Source organism: Corylus avellana, chromosome 5 (assembly GCF_965113065.1).
Source record: "Corylus avellana chromosome 5, dhCorAvel1.hap1.2, whole genome shotgun sequence".
Lineage (NCBI taxonomy): Eukaryota > Viridiplantae > Streptophyta > Magnoliopsida > Fagales > Betulaceae > Corylus > Corylus avellana.
The window spans coordinates 17,778,568-17,794,998 of NC_142494.1; the positions used below are offsets into that span (position 1 = coordinate 17,778,568).

The window sequence follows — 16,431 nt, forward strand, 5'->3', positions numbered from 1 at the left end:
CGTCCGAGCTTTTAGGTGGGTTTTATAGAGACCAAGGCAGCGGGGAATTCGCATACTGTACACGCCGGCGTAGGGGAAAAGGTTGTACTCGCTCCATTTGACTAGGCACGTGGTATGGTTGGTTTGGTAATTCCATTGGGTTTACGTAAGTGGGTCAGTGGGTCTATTTGTCAGATTTTTCGGCATATTTGGGGCTTTTTCTTTCCTTTTTTTTTTTTTTTTTCCAAGTAGTGCAACGTTTGCAAGTTTCTTCTGTTCTGGTCTTTTCAGGCATATATTCTTTTGTTCTCACCAATGGTGTGCAACAATATCAAAATATGTTTATACGTAAATAGACATAAAGTTCAAACAACATAAATCTATCTGTTAAAATTGAAAACTTACAAAACTTTTTAATACCAGACAAAAACACAAGAAATTGACTTGATATTTTTTCAAAACGATGATAAGACTCGCATTTAAGTGTAAATAATTTCTTAGGGTCATGTCGGACAAAAGCCCAAATTTTACCAAACCTTTGTGGATAATATGTTTTGCACGGTGTTCAGGGTAAAGCCTGAATACTTTGATTATTAAAAAAATATAGTGAAAATGGGAAAATACATTTTACCCCCCTTCAACTATTCACTTATTTGAACTATCCATTCATTTGTACTTTTAACTTCAATGTTTAAAAAATAACACGTTACCTCCCAAAGTATTTAACATTGACATTTACCCACATGAAGTATACTTTACCCCCGTGAAGTATATTGAGTTGACACTTTACCCCTTGAAGTAATTAAGTTTTTGGGGGTAAAGTGTTAACTCAAGGGGGGTAAAATGTCAATTCAAAATACTTCAGGGGATAAAATGTATTTTATGGGGGTCAAGTGTCAATGTCAGATACTTTGGAAGGATAAAGTGTCACTTTTTAAATATTTGGGTTAAAAGTACAAATAGGTGGATAATTCAGGGGAGTAAAATGTATTTTTCCCTAATGAAAAAGATGGATACAGCTTAGGAGAAAAATGGAGTTGTTAAATGGAGGGCACTCATAGTGGGTGCGTGCCCCTCCTATGTTAGTTACATTGACAAGCATTATGCCTATACGAAGCAAGCATTACTCCGGTCCTTCTTCCTTCTCGTCAATGGGGTTGAGGCTATTATAACCTTCCACTGGATAGGTTGAGATATAGGAGAATTGCAAAACACTTTGCGCAATTGTGTGTGTTAGGTAGTGATAATGTCTCTCTCAGTGTATGTGTGTTCTAATGCTTTTAGACCTCGGGTTTGTGAATATTATTCTAGTTATTCGTTTAGTTTTAGGTTGGCTAATTCGATGTCCAAAAGTGTAATTTCTTCTCAGTTGAAGCTTCGTTTGCAAGAGCATTCGCTGGCATCCAAACAGTTGCATTATATACTGAAACCCGAGAGCTCTGTTCGCTGCATGTTCATTGGGCCGTCCGAATGTGATGAGTTACATAGTAAATCCCGAGAGCTTCCTCCGCTGCATGTTCGCAAGTCCATCCGAACGAAAGTCAATTACATATGAACGTAAGTGGGGTTGTTGTCGCATTAGGGTTTTCCATCTTCTGCTTGGATTTCTGTAAAACCTTAGGTCCATTCGAACGTGGTCGTCAGCTGTCCAAACACTGCCATAGGTTTTCCTTAATAAGGTTTTCTACTTCAACAAGAAAACCTAATTCTCAATTGCCTATATATAGGACTCTATAGAGCACAGTTTTTCTAAGCAACTGAGAGGGCAAATTCTATATTGTGCTAAGAGAGGATTATCAATATTTAGAGCTTCAAATCTATTTTCTCTTAGAGTATTACTGTGTTTAAGAAGCATTTTGTTCATCAATGATAAAAAGCCAACCCTGCTGAGAAGGGATAATATCTTGGGTAGACTATATATGATAGTTATGACCTATAAAACATTAATTTTGTTGCATTAAAATACTTAGGCGATTGTCGCCGGTAGTACACTACTCTCTTGTTAACCAAACAACACTTTTATGGTGTATTAATGAAGGCAATACCTCGTTTTAAATGTTTATCAAAACTGCATGTTTACTTCTACTTAATAATAATGAGCTCATGTTATATCCAATTGTGAGGTTTACTTACTAAGTCGTTAGATTTACGCGGTTATTACTCTTATAGGAAGCTTGTTCCTAAAACCCAAGAGTACTGCAGTTACCACTACAGACTTTGTCTTAAGATCTTCATGCTATTATTAGGTTTGCCTTATATTATTGATAGTTGCTCCATGTCTTTAATTATTGAGGATTATACTTGTGCCGTAATGATCTATAGATTTCTCAAATTTATTTTACATTTCTATGCATTAACTTTAATAATGCTTGAAGGGGCAGTTCCCCATTTAGCCACCAGTTGGTTAAACTGTGGTAATTGTCAGTAACCCTACCAGGCTGGCCAATGTCGGATTTGGGGGCGTGACATGATGTCATCCATGATCCACAAGCTCAAAGCTACTAGAAAACCACCTTACCAATGAGCAGTAGGTCCAAGCGATGATTTGTTCACTGCCTAGCTTCTGGGAGACTATGAGCTAGAATCTTACACACAATAAGATCATTAAAATTTTGATAATGTGTTGCATTATTTGGAAGTTGAAGCTAAGTGCCTAGATGCTAGTAGGACTAATAGTTTCACGTACCTGGTTGAATCAATTTCACACATGCAATTTAAGCCTAAGTGCAAGAACAATGACAAACAAGGAGCTGCTGGAGTAGCACCTAAGAAGGCAATGACTATCAAGCACAAGAAAAGTAAGTGCATTGGTAAAAAGGATAAGTCCGAGGTGGTTTGCTTTAACTGTAAAAAGGAAGGCCTCTTTGCTCGTGAGTTCACTAAGCCAGTGTGATGCCCCAAAACATTAGAAACCCAAAAAGAAAAATGTCACTACTTGAAAGCAACATTTTTACAATTTTCCAATGATCCATTAATTGCAAAGGTGCTTTAAAAACTCTCTACTTGAAAAACAACCCAAAAACCCAACTTCAGCTTCTAGCCGAACATTTGAAGGGGATCACTGAACGTTTGAGCTTAACCCCTAGTGTGAACGTTTGACTAGGGACCACACCAAACGTTCGACCTGCAGCCCTAGAATTGTTGGGTTATAGTACACCGAACGTTCGAGCACAATACCAAACGTTCGATGACAGTCTATAACCCATTATTCACCTTTTCAACTTTATGCACGCCCCTCCCCCTATTAAACCAAAAACCTCAATCTCAGAGTGAGAAAAAGATTTTAGAGAGAAAATAAGCAAAGTTTGAAGTAGAGTTGCCATCTCCAAGGTAAACCCCTTTGTGCTAAGTTTGTTTTCATATTAATCTTATGATTTTCATGCTTCTCACAAAGTTTTAGAGTGCCATGATGAGTTAGTGCTATTATTCTCTTTAAAAAGCAAAAATGTTTTCAAATGTTTTAAAAACACTTCTTGTTTGCGTAGGCTTGCATGATATTATGGTTTGCTATGTTTGTATGAACTTATTAAGAGCCTAGGATAAGATGTGTTACGTGATGATTTGAAGATATGAGCCTTGTAGGCATTCAGACTGAATGTTCAACCTCGAGTCCAAATGTTTGACCTCAAACTAGAAGGTCTGAACAGTATCCTGAATGTTCGAACAATATCCAAAATGGGTAAAATTAGGGTTTTGTGACCTTCTAACTAGTTGCTTCTCGGTTAGAACCTTATGTGTTTATAATAGGTTCTCTAGTATTACGCGTAATGATAAACTATGTTTCATTGTAGCATGGACTCGAAATATCTGAGGATATGAGCGGGTGTATGAGATAAGTAATATTTATGACTACTTTCTAAAAAAATGTGTTATATGTCAAATGATTGAGCACACATATGATGTGAGCATATTTACTTTTCATATGATTTGGTAAGTGCCTTAAATAATTGATTAATAAAATACATTGTATGACATGGTACACTAGTACGTGCGGTATAATGGCCATGAGCTTATTATATGAACTTGATTTTATGGTCAAATGTGTGTATGTTTATATGGATCTTGGATCCAGTGGTTATTCGTGACCGACGCAACCATGTTTGATTGGCAGGTCACTATATGACGTACATCATTAGTAGCGTAGGCCACCCGAGGTGAGACTTAGTCAGACTGCTAGTGTTATAGACGGTAGCGTGCAGTAGCTGGGGCACCGGTATTGTATTACAGGTCTATCGGGACAACATCAACCTTGGTGAGAATAGGTAATATCTCAGTAGACCATGTATGATAGTTATGACTTAAATACAACATTAGTTTTCTGCGTCAAAATTTGCAAGTAATTGTCACTGGGATTACACCTATATTCCTCAAAAACAAAACTATACTTTAATGGTGTAATGGAACATGCAATACCTAACATGTATACAAAAATACACGTTCATTTCTACACTCATAATGAAAGCTCATTTCAAGAGTAATGCTATTCAGAAGCATTTCTTGCGGAACCTGTCCTCAAAAGGGTTGGTTAACCTAGGTTGGGTTAACCAGCCTTTTTATTAAAAAAAAAATTAAAAAATTAAAACTACACGTACGTTCACTTTAGGTTTCACTTTCACTATTACCCCTCAAAATCCCAAATCTCCTGCCCCTCTCTGTAGTGCCCCAGAATTTTCAAAGCTATTTAAATAGATTATTTCGATAATGATGTTATTTTAATATACATTGGAGCCAAGGATTTTAATTCTTAGAAAATTTATGGTATTACAGAGAGCGGTAATTAGAGTATGGTAATTGGTGAAATAAAATGATAGTAAATGGTAGGAAGAATTGTATGGGTAGGTAGAATAGTAAAGATAGAATAGTCAATGGTAGGTATAAGAAATGTAGACTTTTAAACAAGAAGGTAGAATAGTCAATGGTAGGTATAAGGAGGGCAGAATTTTAAACAAGAAGGTAGAATAGTCAATGGTAGGTATACTAAGTGGGTAGGTGGAATAGTAAAATGAGGGTATAATTGTAAATTGAAGGTAGAATAGTATTTGATTTTCTCCTATAAATAGAGCTCTTCTCCTTCACAATTTCACTACTCCTATCCCATCTCTTGCACATATTCTTCCTTCTTCCGCTTTTTACTCGGTCTTTCTTCTTTCTAAGAGTGTTTACTCAGAACAGAGAGAGAAAGGGCGAGACCAAGCGCTACAAGAAAGAAAGAACACAAGAGATAGCAGACTTTAGAAATTAGTTTCAAAAGATATACTAGTGGTGTTAGTCATATTGTAGCAACTAGATTCCTTCATACCACTTTCAGCTTCAGTCTAGAGGTAAGTAAATTCACTACCCCTTCTAAAATTACTTCATGTCATGCTATTTATTCATTCTTTAGTAAACTGTAAATAATTATTTTATTTACGTATTATGAAGTTATGCTGCATACATGAAGGATTTCTAAATGAATTATGTAGAAAGTTTCTATTTCTTTAAACGCTTTCTAAGTACAACAAGTTTATATTTGAAAAGGTTTCCATTTTGAGAAAAGAAAGTTGATAAATGATGATGATTATAAGAAAGAAAAATGATGATAAACCCTCCTACATGTTGCCCTAAGATGCATCAAAAGAAGTACAAAGCAAAGTACAAGAGATGAGATAAATGTTTATGAAATGAGGGCACATGTATGGAGGAGAGTATTTTTGGTCCCAAGATAAGTAAGAATGAGAAGAGTTCGGTACTGATACTCGGATGGAGGCGAAACCACTGAAGGAGGCTATGCCAGAAGGTGGTATTCCATCAACCAGACCGTTGAGTGCACCAAGAAAGAGTTAATTGACGGTCGGGCATGGCTGAGGCCTCAGTTCAGTGCCATGGTCATAGGACCCGCAACCCTTGTACACAGGGGTAATAGTGTACATGGGCCCTATTATGAGAAAATGATACTATAATTTCAACGATGATATGCTATGATGATTTACAAAGATGATTTATAATGATGCATTATGATGATGATTTATAAAGATGATTTACAACGATGATCTATTACTAGATGTAATAGTATGTATATGTTACGGGAGATGCAATCGTACATACATATATTATTATGGCTAAAAGTATATTTATTTGCGAAAATGATTTTCAAAACTGAGAACAATGAGTAAAACTATTTATGGTTGTGGATTTTACTTGCTGGGCCCCTTTGGGCTCATTCAGTTTTATTTCTTGTTTTCAGGTAGAAAGGATGCTGGAATAGGAAGCCGGAATGGGGACGGGAATAATTATTAATTTTCAAAGTCTTTTCATATCAGTAATTGTAATAATATTCCGCACTAAAGTTTAATGATTTCTAATTTCACTTGTAATAAAATCTCTTGAATAATGTTTTATACATTTATCGTATCCTTTAAATTCAAGTACTCTGGTAGACCTTATAGATCTTTGCAAAAATTTTTGTTGTGAAAGAAGAAAAGTAGCAAACTCGGCCTTAACGAGCTGGGGATGTTACACTCTCTCTCTCTCTCAATTTCTCCCACCTCCACCCACCCACCACCACAATCGGCTGCCACCACTGCCGACCACACCATTCAGTGGCTACGAAGCACCGCCAACCACCACGTTATACTTATGGAGCACCAACCCGAACCTAGTTTCTCCCTCTCTCCCAAACCACCGGCCACCGCAATCCAGTGCACCGGCCACCACGAAGCAGCAGCGCCGCCGCCCTCCATGGCCTTTTCCCCTGTAAGAAACTCTTCTAAAACTTAAAAGACTTTTAGTCCGTTTGGAATAGCTTTTTGTTCAAGTTTTGGTATCATGTTCAGAACTAATTTTCTCAGCAACCAAACATAGATTAAGGATAATGGGACCTTTTAAAAAAAAAGGAAAATTGTACCTGACCTAAACATGAAGCTTGTGATTCACTAACTTTGAAACACCCCCACAGAAATAAATCATAGCAAAGTAAAAGAATTAAAAAAAAAAAAAAAAAAAAGGAAGGAAAAATTGAAGCAAATTATTGGGCACCGAATAGGACATATAATAGAAAATTTTGGGAAACCCTAGAAATTGCTTGGCGAGGGAATGGGAAAATTGGTGGGGTTAGAATGAGGAAGCTATGGAGGTCTTGGAGGTGGAAATGAGCTCCATTTTTTGTGGAGTTGGGTTGAAGATTCAGTGCTAATTTTGGAAGGTTTTGGACCATTGAGTTCATGTTTTTCATGCTTTGAGTTCATGTTTCTAATTTGAATTTTTTTTCTTGTAATAACTCCTAGATGGACTTAAAAAATGCGAAGATGACAACTTACATACACATATTCATGTTGGTGATGATCTACCCTTTGAAATTGTCCTTGAAAATGGTGTGTTAGGCTCTTCTTCTCTCATTCGTACATTTTATGCATCATTTGTTGAATGATGTTTTGTTGAATTTTTTTTATATACACATCTTGGTTTGTTTGTTTATTTATTTATTTATTTTTGTGTTGTAGATGGAAAAGAAACTATAAGTGATGAGGACGACAATAATGGCAAGGGCAAGGGCAAGGGCAAGTCTAAGTGGAAGCTCATAAGTGAAGATGAAAATTTTGAGCAACCTTAGCGAGGTATGACGTTTAGCTCCATGGATGAACTTTTCTCATATTATAGGCGGTTTGGCTGGAAAAGAGGTTTTGAGGTGGTAATCAAAAAAATTACTAAAGACAAAATCACTAGAGAAGAGATACGTGTCACCCTTGCATGTGAGCGTCAAGGCAAGCCACAACCCATGACAAATAAGCCATATCCCACAATAAAAACGGAATGTAAGGCGAAGTTGAATGCAAAGTCAGTTGAAACAAAGTGGTATGTGACTAGTGTAATTATTGACCACAATCATGATTTAAGTCCAAACAAAGGAAGATATTTTAAATGCAAAATGAATTTGAATTCTAACGTAAGAAGAAAGATTATAGTAAATGATATATCTGTGATTGGACTAAGTTAGAGTTTTAACTCTCTTGCTGTTGAAATTGGGGATTGGGGGGGGGGGGGGTATGAGAATCTTCCTTTTATAGAAAAAGATTGTAGAAACTTTATTAACAAGGAAATACACATTCGGCTTGGCCAAGGAGGTGCTAAAGCACTTTTAGACTATTTGAATAAGATGCAAGCAACCGATAGTGGTTTCTACTTTGCACTTGATTTTGATGATGATTCAAGGTTGAAAAATGTTTTTTGGGTTGATGCAAGAAGTAGGACATCGTATGAAAGTTTTGGGAATGTCGTGACATTTGACACGACATACTTGACTAACAAATACGGTATGCCATTTGCTCCGTTCGTGGGAGTGAACTACCATGGTCAGTCAACGCTTTTTGGGGCAGCATTAATATCTAGTGAGAATACATAAAATTTTGTATGGTTGTTTCAGAATTGGCTGAATTGCATCAACGGCTGAGCGTCGATTGCAATTATAACAGATCAAGATCGGGCTATGAAAATCGCAATTGCAAGAGTTTTCCCAGGAACCTGACACAGATATTGTTTATGGTACATTTTGAAAAAAATTTCAAACAAGTTGAAATCATATAAAAATTATTTTACCATTAAGAGTGTCATACATAAATGTGTTTATGAGTCTCAAACATGTGGTGACTTTGAGGTAGGTTGGCAAAGTCTACTAGATAGTTTTGAGCTTAAGGACCATGATTGGTTGCGCTGGTTATATAATGAGCGGACTTTTTAGGTACCGACATATCTAAAAGGTGTGTTTTGGGCATGTATGAGAACTACACAGTGGAGTGAAAGTATGAATGCCTTTTTCGATGGCTATGTGCATCCATCTACCACTTTGAAGCAATTTGTTGACCAATATGATGTTGCTTTGCAGAAGAAGGTTGAGAATGAGAGTCTTGCAGATTTCAAGTCTTTTAATACTAAGCTTCGATGTGTAACCTTCTATCCTTTTGAAGAAAAATTTGAAGAAGTTTACACCATTACCAAATTCAAAGAAGTTTAGCATGAGATAATAGGCAAAATTTATTGTGTTGTCTCCCTTTTGACTAAAGAGGGTGCAATTTGCACCTACCAAGTGACTGAACAGGTAAAAGTTTAAAATGAAGTAGTTGAAGATGCATACATGAAAGTAGTAACCTATGCTGTCTACTTCAATGAAGATGGAGATGAAGATGGAGATGAATTTGAAGTAAAATGCACATGTGACTCCTTTGACTCAAAAGGCATCTTTTGCAGACATAACTTTGCTCTATTGTGTGCACATAACGTTACATTTTTGCCTCCCAAATATTATCTTGACCATTGGAGGAAGGATGTGAAGTGAAGATATACTTTAATTAAATGTAGTTTTGATGCGTTGAGTGACAACCCTGAAGTACAAAGATATGACAGCTTGTGCAAAGGTATGCATACATTAGCAGAGATCGCTGCAAGAAACATGGATCACTACACAAAAGTTCGGACGCATATTGATATGTTGAAGGAATTACATGCTTCAAGTTGTGAACCCAGTCCACCTTCTCTTGCACTTCCAGGCGTATCTTTAACATGTAATGAGTCCATTGATGATGTTGAGTTGGCGGTAGATGGTGATGAGGTTCATAGTCCTATTGTAGCTAAAAAAAGAGGAAAGTTACCGCATAAAAGGAAGATGTCTACGGTGGAAAAAGCGACAGTGAATAAATCACAAAGAAAAAGCAATGAGCCACGTAACACTAATCCCATTCCGAGGAAACGAAAAAATAAGGTTACTTACTTTCCTTCCCCTAGTGCTTAATTAATATTATTAGAACATTTTGTGCATTTCTTAACATTTTTCCTTTTTTTTTTTTTTTTTTTGCACCACGTAAAACATTTACTTAAAGACTTCCCATGGAGATGATGTTTTGTATTTATTCGAAGCTCCTTGTGATGTTTTTGAAACTCAAGAGAGTGCAAGTACTCAGGTATTAAAAATGAAAATAAATAATTATTTCATAAGATTTGGTTTATATTGTGATCTGAAATCTTGATCATAATTTTGTAGGATATGTGCCCACCTGAGCTATTGGAACGGTAATTGGAATGGAAGGAATGCAAGTTACAATGCTTTTTTTTTGGGCTATTGTGCCAGTTTTTTTTTTTTTGTTTTTTGGCACTTTTTTGGTGTTGTATAGACTTGTTAGCCTTTTTTGTGGTGTAATGATTCTGGGTGTTGATAGTGAGAAGGTTATTAGTGGTTCTAATGACTTCAATTACTGTTGATGTAGTCGTACTTTCTTCTAAATATTATCAATTTAGTATTCAGATTAATGTTGACGGCCTATTGGTTGTTTGCAATATCTTTTTACTGCATACTATAGCTTTTTCCTTCTTGATTTTTTAGGTGATCAACATGAAAAATAAAAGCGTAAACCTAGAGGGTTTTGCTAGTCATAGTTAGTGTTTTGCTTATTGTAACTCTTTGAGGATGATAGAACCAAAAAACAAATTATGTAACTTTCTTGAAGTTGATTTTTTGTTTTAATATTTTTGGTGTTAATATGTATTGTGTATTGGAAATTATGTAATGGGAGAGTTAATTTGTTATGTAATGGGAGTTATCAGGATTACCAAGAAATGCCAAACCCTTCAGCAATACAAAATCATTTCCCACCAATATCCAGTTAAACCAATCAATTAAATCAACAAGGTACAAAATTATATAACAATATGAAGCCTTCAACATTACAATAAATATGAAGCCGTTATTATTATCAAGTTGGAATTCACAAATCCTTCAGCAATACAAAAAAATCATCTCCCAAAGCTATCAGGATTACCAATAAATGCCAAACCCTTCAGCAATACAAAAAATCCTTTCACCCAAATATCCAATTAAACCAATCAATTAAATCAACAAGGTACAAAATTATATAAAAATATGAAGCCGTCAATATCCTTGACAAGCCTTTTGCTATGATGGCATCCTTGATGGCATAAGAAAATCTATTATATCGTCATAAAGCTAGCAATGATCAGGAATTGTGCCTTCATCAACTGATAGAACAATAGTCATCTTTGGAAGTTGATCAACAATGCCTGCAAGGGCAAAAGCTTATAGTTTTCAGCACAATAGAAATATTATATCAACAGTGTTTATCATTCTTTTGATTGAGAAGATCAAAGTTACTACGTGTGGCTGACCATAAGAACTTGGAGCTAGGTAAGTTAAAATAAATCACTCACATAATTTGAAATTTATTTTTCATTGTTTTCCTCCTAACATATATAGTTTCAATCTTAATTTTTGAACAAAAAAATCAAAACATATATAGCTGTTTTGATTTTCTGTTCTTAAAATAAAACCGAAACCGAAACCAAAAAATCAAAACAGTTATAGTAGCAATCGCAACAAACTCATTAGAAATTTTCAAGTTAGGAAGGGGAGGTAAAAAGCCTAAATCACAACAGAAATCAATTTTTATTGTTCCACAAAAACACAAATTCCATTGAGAAGAGAAGCAAATTGATCTTGTGTAAATAAAACCAAATCTAAAACCAAAGAATAACCGAAGAAAGCTTCTCCCAAATCCATTCAGCTTAAATAGAGAAATTCCTAAAAAATTTCAATGCATTGACCAAGGAAATTAGGACTCAACAAAAATCAATCTTCATCCGAAAATCATTAATCCAAATTCCATCAAAATAGTAAAGAAATCAAAAAATTAGAACCAAACCCATAATCGGTTACCCAATGAAAAACAAAATATACCCAAAAATTCTTACTCATTTTCAAAATCAAACAAAAAACCACTAATTCTTACTATAATCAATCCTAACAAGAAAACGCATCATCAACAAGATAAACAGCATAATCAACAAGATAACTAGATTCTATTCCCCAAAACAAGAGGAAAACCAAATAATAAGAGAGAAAAATTACCGGTGTTGGCGTTCGGCCGGATTTTTGAACTGGTGACTTGTCGATTTTTGGATGGTGGGCTTCGCCGGTCATTGTGGCTGGTAGAGGTCAGCCGGGTTTCGAGTTGGTGATGTGACCGGTTTTGGATGGTTGGCTTAACCGGTGGTGGCATGGGTGGCGTTCAGTGGCGGCTGCCGTAGATAAGGGGAGGGAGGAAGCAACGTGGGAGAGGAGAGGGAAACGTTTTGGGGATTTATAGGAAAAAATGAAAAATTTGAAATCGTAACCTGTTTTTAGTCCTTCACTCGTGATTTTTTTTTTTCTATTTTTAATAAAGCTGATGACCGTGGTTCAGTTAACCACGCCAGCTCAGCACCTTGCTAACAGGTTCTGTAAGGAATGCTTCTGAATAGCATTACTCCTCATTTCAATGGTTGGGTAAGTTCCTTAATAATTGGTTAATAAGATACATTATATGACATGGTGCACCGGTACGTGCGGTATAATGACCATGAGCTTATTATATGAACTTGATTTTAAGGTCAAATGTGTGTGTGTTTATATAGGTCTTGGATCCAATGGTTGTTCGTGACCGGCGCAACTATCTTTGATTGGCAGGTTAGTATACGATGTACATCATTAGTAGCGTGGGCCATCCGAAGTCAGACGTAGTGGGACTGCTAGTGTTATGAACCGTAGCGTGCAATATCTAGGGCATCAGTATTGTATTACAGGTCCATAGGGACAACGTCAACCCTGTTGAAAATGGGTAATATCTCAGTAGACTATGTATGATAGTTATGACTTAAATACAACATTAGTTTTCTATGTCAAAACTTACATGCGATTGTCACTGGGATTACACCTATATTCCTCAAAAACAAAACTATACTTTAATGGTGTAATGGAAGAGGCAATACCTAACATGTTTGCAAAAAGACATGTTTACTTCTACACTCATAACAGAAGCTCATACTCAACTGTGAGATTTACTTATTAAGTCTTAGATTTACGTAGTTTTTGTGGCTTGTCACATTATCTATTTTAAAATGACTTTTTAAAGGAAGAAGCGAAGAGTTTGTTTTTGTAACGCTCCCAAATCTAGCCTGACCAGTCTGGTAAGGTTACTACAATTACCCCAATCAGCTAATTGGTAGCTAACTAGGGAACCACCCCTCTTAGCATAATTAGAGTAAATGCATAGGAAAGTGAAATAAATCTGAGGAATCTAAAAATCATAATAATTGCATACATTATCCTCAGTCATAGACATGGAGCTACTAATTGAAATACAGATAATCAAACATGACTAAACAAGGTGGGTCCCCATCTCATCCTATTAACCCGAAGTGGCAATCTCACCAATATCCTCTTACTAGAAAGAGGTTTCCTACGAAATGTAATAATTGTGTAAATCTAAAGATTTAGTAAGTAAACTTCACAGTTGGGAATGAAATGAGCCAGTTATCAATGAGCAAAAATAAACTTGCAGTTTTGATAAGAATTTAAAAGAGGTGTTGTCTCTGTTAATACACCATAAACGTATCGTTTTATTTGAAATAAAGAGGTATAATTCCAATGGCAATCGCCTAAGAGTTTTAATACAGAAAATTAATGCTTTCATATGTCATAACTATCGTGTATGGTCTACTCGAAATATTACTCATTCTCAGTAGGGTTGGCACTGTCTCAATAGACCTGTAATCGATGCCCCAGTCATTGTACGCTACCGTCCATACACTAGCAGTCCGACCGAGTCCGACCTCAGGTGGCCTATGCTACTAATAATATGCGTCTTGTAGTGACCTACCAATTATGGTTGTGCCGATCATGAAATAATCATTGGATCCATGGCCCATATAATACATCCGCACACGTTTGATCATAGAATCATGTATATATGGTAAGTGTATGGCCATTATACTGCATGTCCAGTGTACCATGTCATACGATGCATCTTATTAATCAAATTATTAAGATAGTTACAAAGTTACACAAAAAGTAGGCATGCTCATATCATACGCGTGCTTAGTTATCTGAAAAATCGCACATTTTTAAGAAAAGTAGTTGTAAGTGTTTACTTACCTTGTATGCTCGCTTGAGTCGTCCAAAATTTTGAATCCTTGCTATAATGAAACATGGCTATCGTTATACGCAGTGCTAGAGGGTTTACTAAAGACACAAAGGTCCTAATTGAATACAGCTAGCTAAAAGGTCACAAAACCCTACTTTTATGCATTTTGGACTCTAGGCAAACGTTTTGTCCAAGTGGCGAATGCTTGGTCACGGGGACCAACGTTCGGCCATACTAGGTAGAGAATGTCTGGGCAGAGTGAAAAATGCCAAGTTTGGGCTTCTATCCTCAGGTTACCATGCTAAAAACTACACCATAGGCTCTAAACAAGTTCATACACATAGAAAAACATGACATCCAAGAAAACCAAATAAATAAATGAGCGTTTCTAAAACATTTGAAAATTACTCTTTCTCCTAAGGGGGAAAAATGACACACAAGTCATAACATCTTTAAAAACTTAAAAACATCAAAGATAAAAGCAAGATAATATGAAAGCTTAGTGAAAGTTTAAGGGTTACCTTGAAGATAGCAAAACTTCCCCCGAAACCTTCTTCTTCCTCTTTAGAAACTCTCATCTCACTTTAGGGTTATGGTCTCTAGTGTAAAAGGAGGCTAAGAGACGAATGGGGTATTTATAGGGGTGAGGAGGCGTGCCCTTTCCTGCAGAGGTAAGAATGGGTTAAAAATGCCTTTTAGACTGTCACCGAATCTTTGGTACTATGGGTGAACGCTCGGTGTACTATTACATAATGGTTCTAGGTTGCAAGTGGAACGTTCGGTCAATACCCAGTGGGTCAAACTTCGGTCAACGAACATTCGCTATAGTCCCCTACTGAACGTTCAACCAGAGAGTTTGATTTGAGTTTTTAGAGCTAAATTCAAGTGAAGGCTTGGTTTAAGGTTAATGCACACCCTTGGGGTTTACAAAATTTTGGGATAATTAACGCTTGGAAACTAAGGGCATCACAGGTTGCAATGCCAAGTTTGATTAGAATGATCATTTTGGTTGTACGCCCTAAGTCTATGATTGATGGTAATACTTGCATAACTTATGATTTTTAGATATCTTAGATCTGTCACTCTCACCTTTCATTTACATTTACTTTGAGTATGTTAGAAAGGTGATCCCTTCAGTTAGTTACCACCAGCTAATTGAATTGGAAAAATTGTTAGTAACCCTACAAATATGGTTTATTCCAGTTTTGGGGGTGTTACTGTCAGAGAAGGTATATACTCTCTAACTTTTCTTGCTATCTTTTTGTAACTTACCATGTTATGGTTGCTCATTCCTCTATTGTGTGGATTGTAGACTCAGTAGCAACCGAGTATGTAGCACAAATTCTGTTCGGATTTGTGGAGTATTGCTAGATAGGTATTGGGAATTTAGACATCAAATTGGAAAATGAAGCTCGCGTGGAGGTACTTTGTATTGGTACTTACAAGTTGGACTTACGAGCTGGACACTCTTTTGCTCCACAAGGTGTCATACACTCTTGAGATTCGGCAGAATATTCTTTCTATAGTTACAATACTTAAATTTTGTTTTCAACTTGCATTTGAGAAGAATAGAATTTTTCATCTATTTGGGAACTTTATTATTGATGTAGTTTTTTTATTTTTATTTTACTTTTTATTTTTACACTTTTATGATTTTTGATATGGATTATTTTAATTTTCATAAGTCATTTGCTGTTTTGACTTCATCTGATAATGTATATTCAATAAAATGGCAAGCTAGACTTGACCATATTGGGCAAGATATGATGACTAGGTTAGTTAGAGAAGGCCTCATATGCAATCTTGTTAAGGTTTTTTCGCCTGTGTGAACATTTTCTGATGAAAAATTCAATTAGAAAACCGTTTGGAAAATCCTCTAGGGCATCTTTCTATTGCAATTAGTCCACTCGAGTAATTGTGTCCCAATAAATGTGAGGGCAAGACACAGGAGGGTCTATTTTATCACATTTATAGACAATTTTATGTGATACACTCATGTCTATTTGATCTCCCATAAGTCTACATCATTAGGTTGCTTTAGAAAATATATGATTATTGTTGAGAATCAATTAAACAAGAGTATTAAGGCTCGAAGAATTGATCGTGGACGTGAATATCTATTTGGAAAATTTAAGAGGCTATGTGATGAAAAGGGAATCAAGAGGCAAGTAATGATGTATATTGCAACAAAATGGCATGGAGGAAAGGAGAAATCGAATGCTACTGGAGATGGTTAGGTCAATGATGGCACAAGCAAAATTACCAATATCATATTGTGGGATGCACTTTTGACTGCTACCTACATTCATAAACGAGTGCCCTCAAAGTCAGTGCATTCCACAACTTATGAGATATGGATTGGCGAGAACCCAATTTGAGTTACTTAAGGCCATGGGGGCTCAACGGGTTTTGTTCACGACAATTCTCATAAATATGAGAATTTTGGCTACAGAGGAAAGAACTGTATCTTTATAAGATACTCAAAGCATTCTAAAGCCTATGTTGATAGGTG

The 16,431-nt window shown here is 36.0% G+C and overlaps 1 pseudogene; it reads left to right on the forward strand.

Annotated features, from left to right (window-relative positions):
* Positions 1–2,686: 2,686 nt before the first annotated feature.
* On the forward strand, positions 2,687–10,206 carry LOC148585874 (protein FAR1-RELATED SEQUENCE 4-like; annotated as a pseudogene).
* Positions 10,207–16,431: the final 6,225 nt, after the last annotated feature.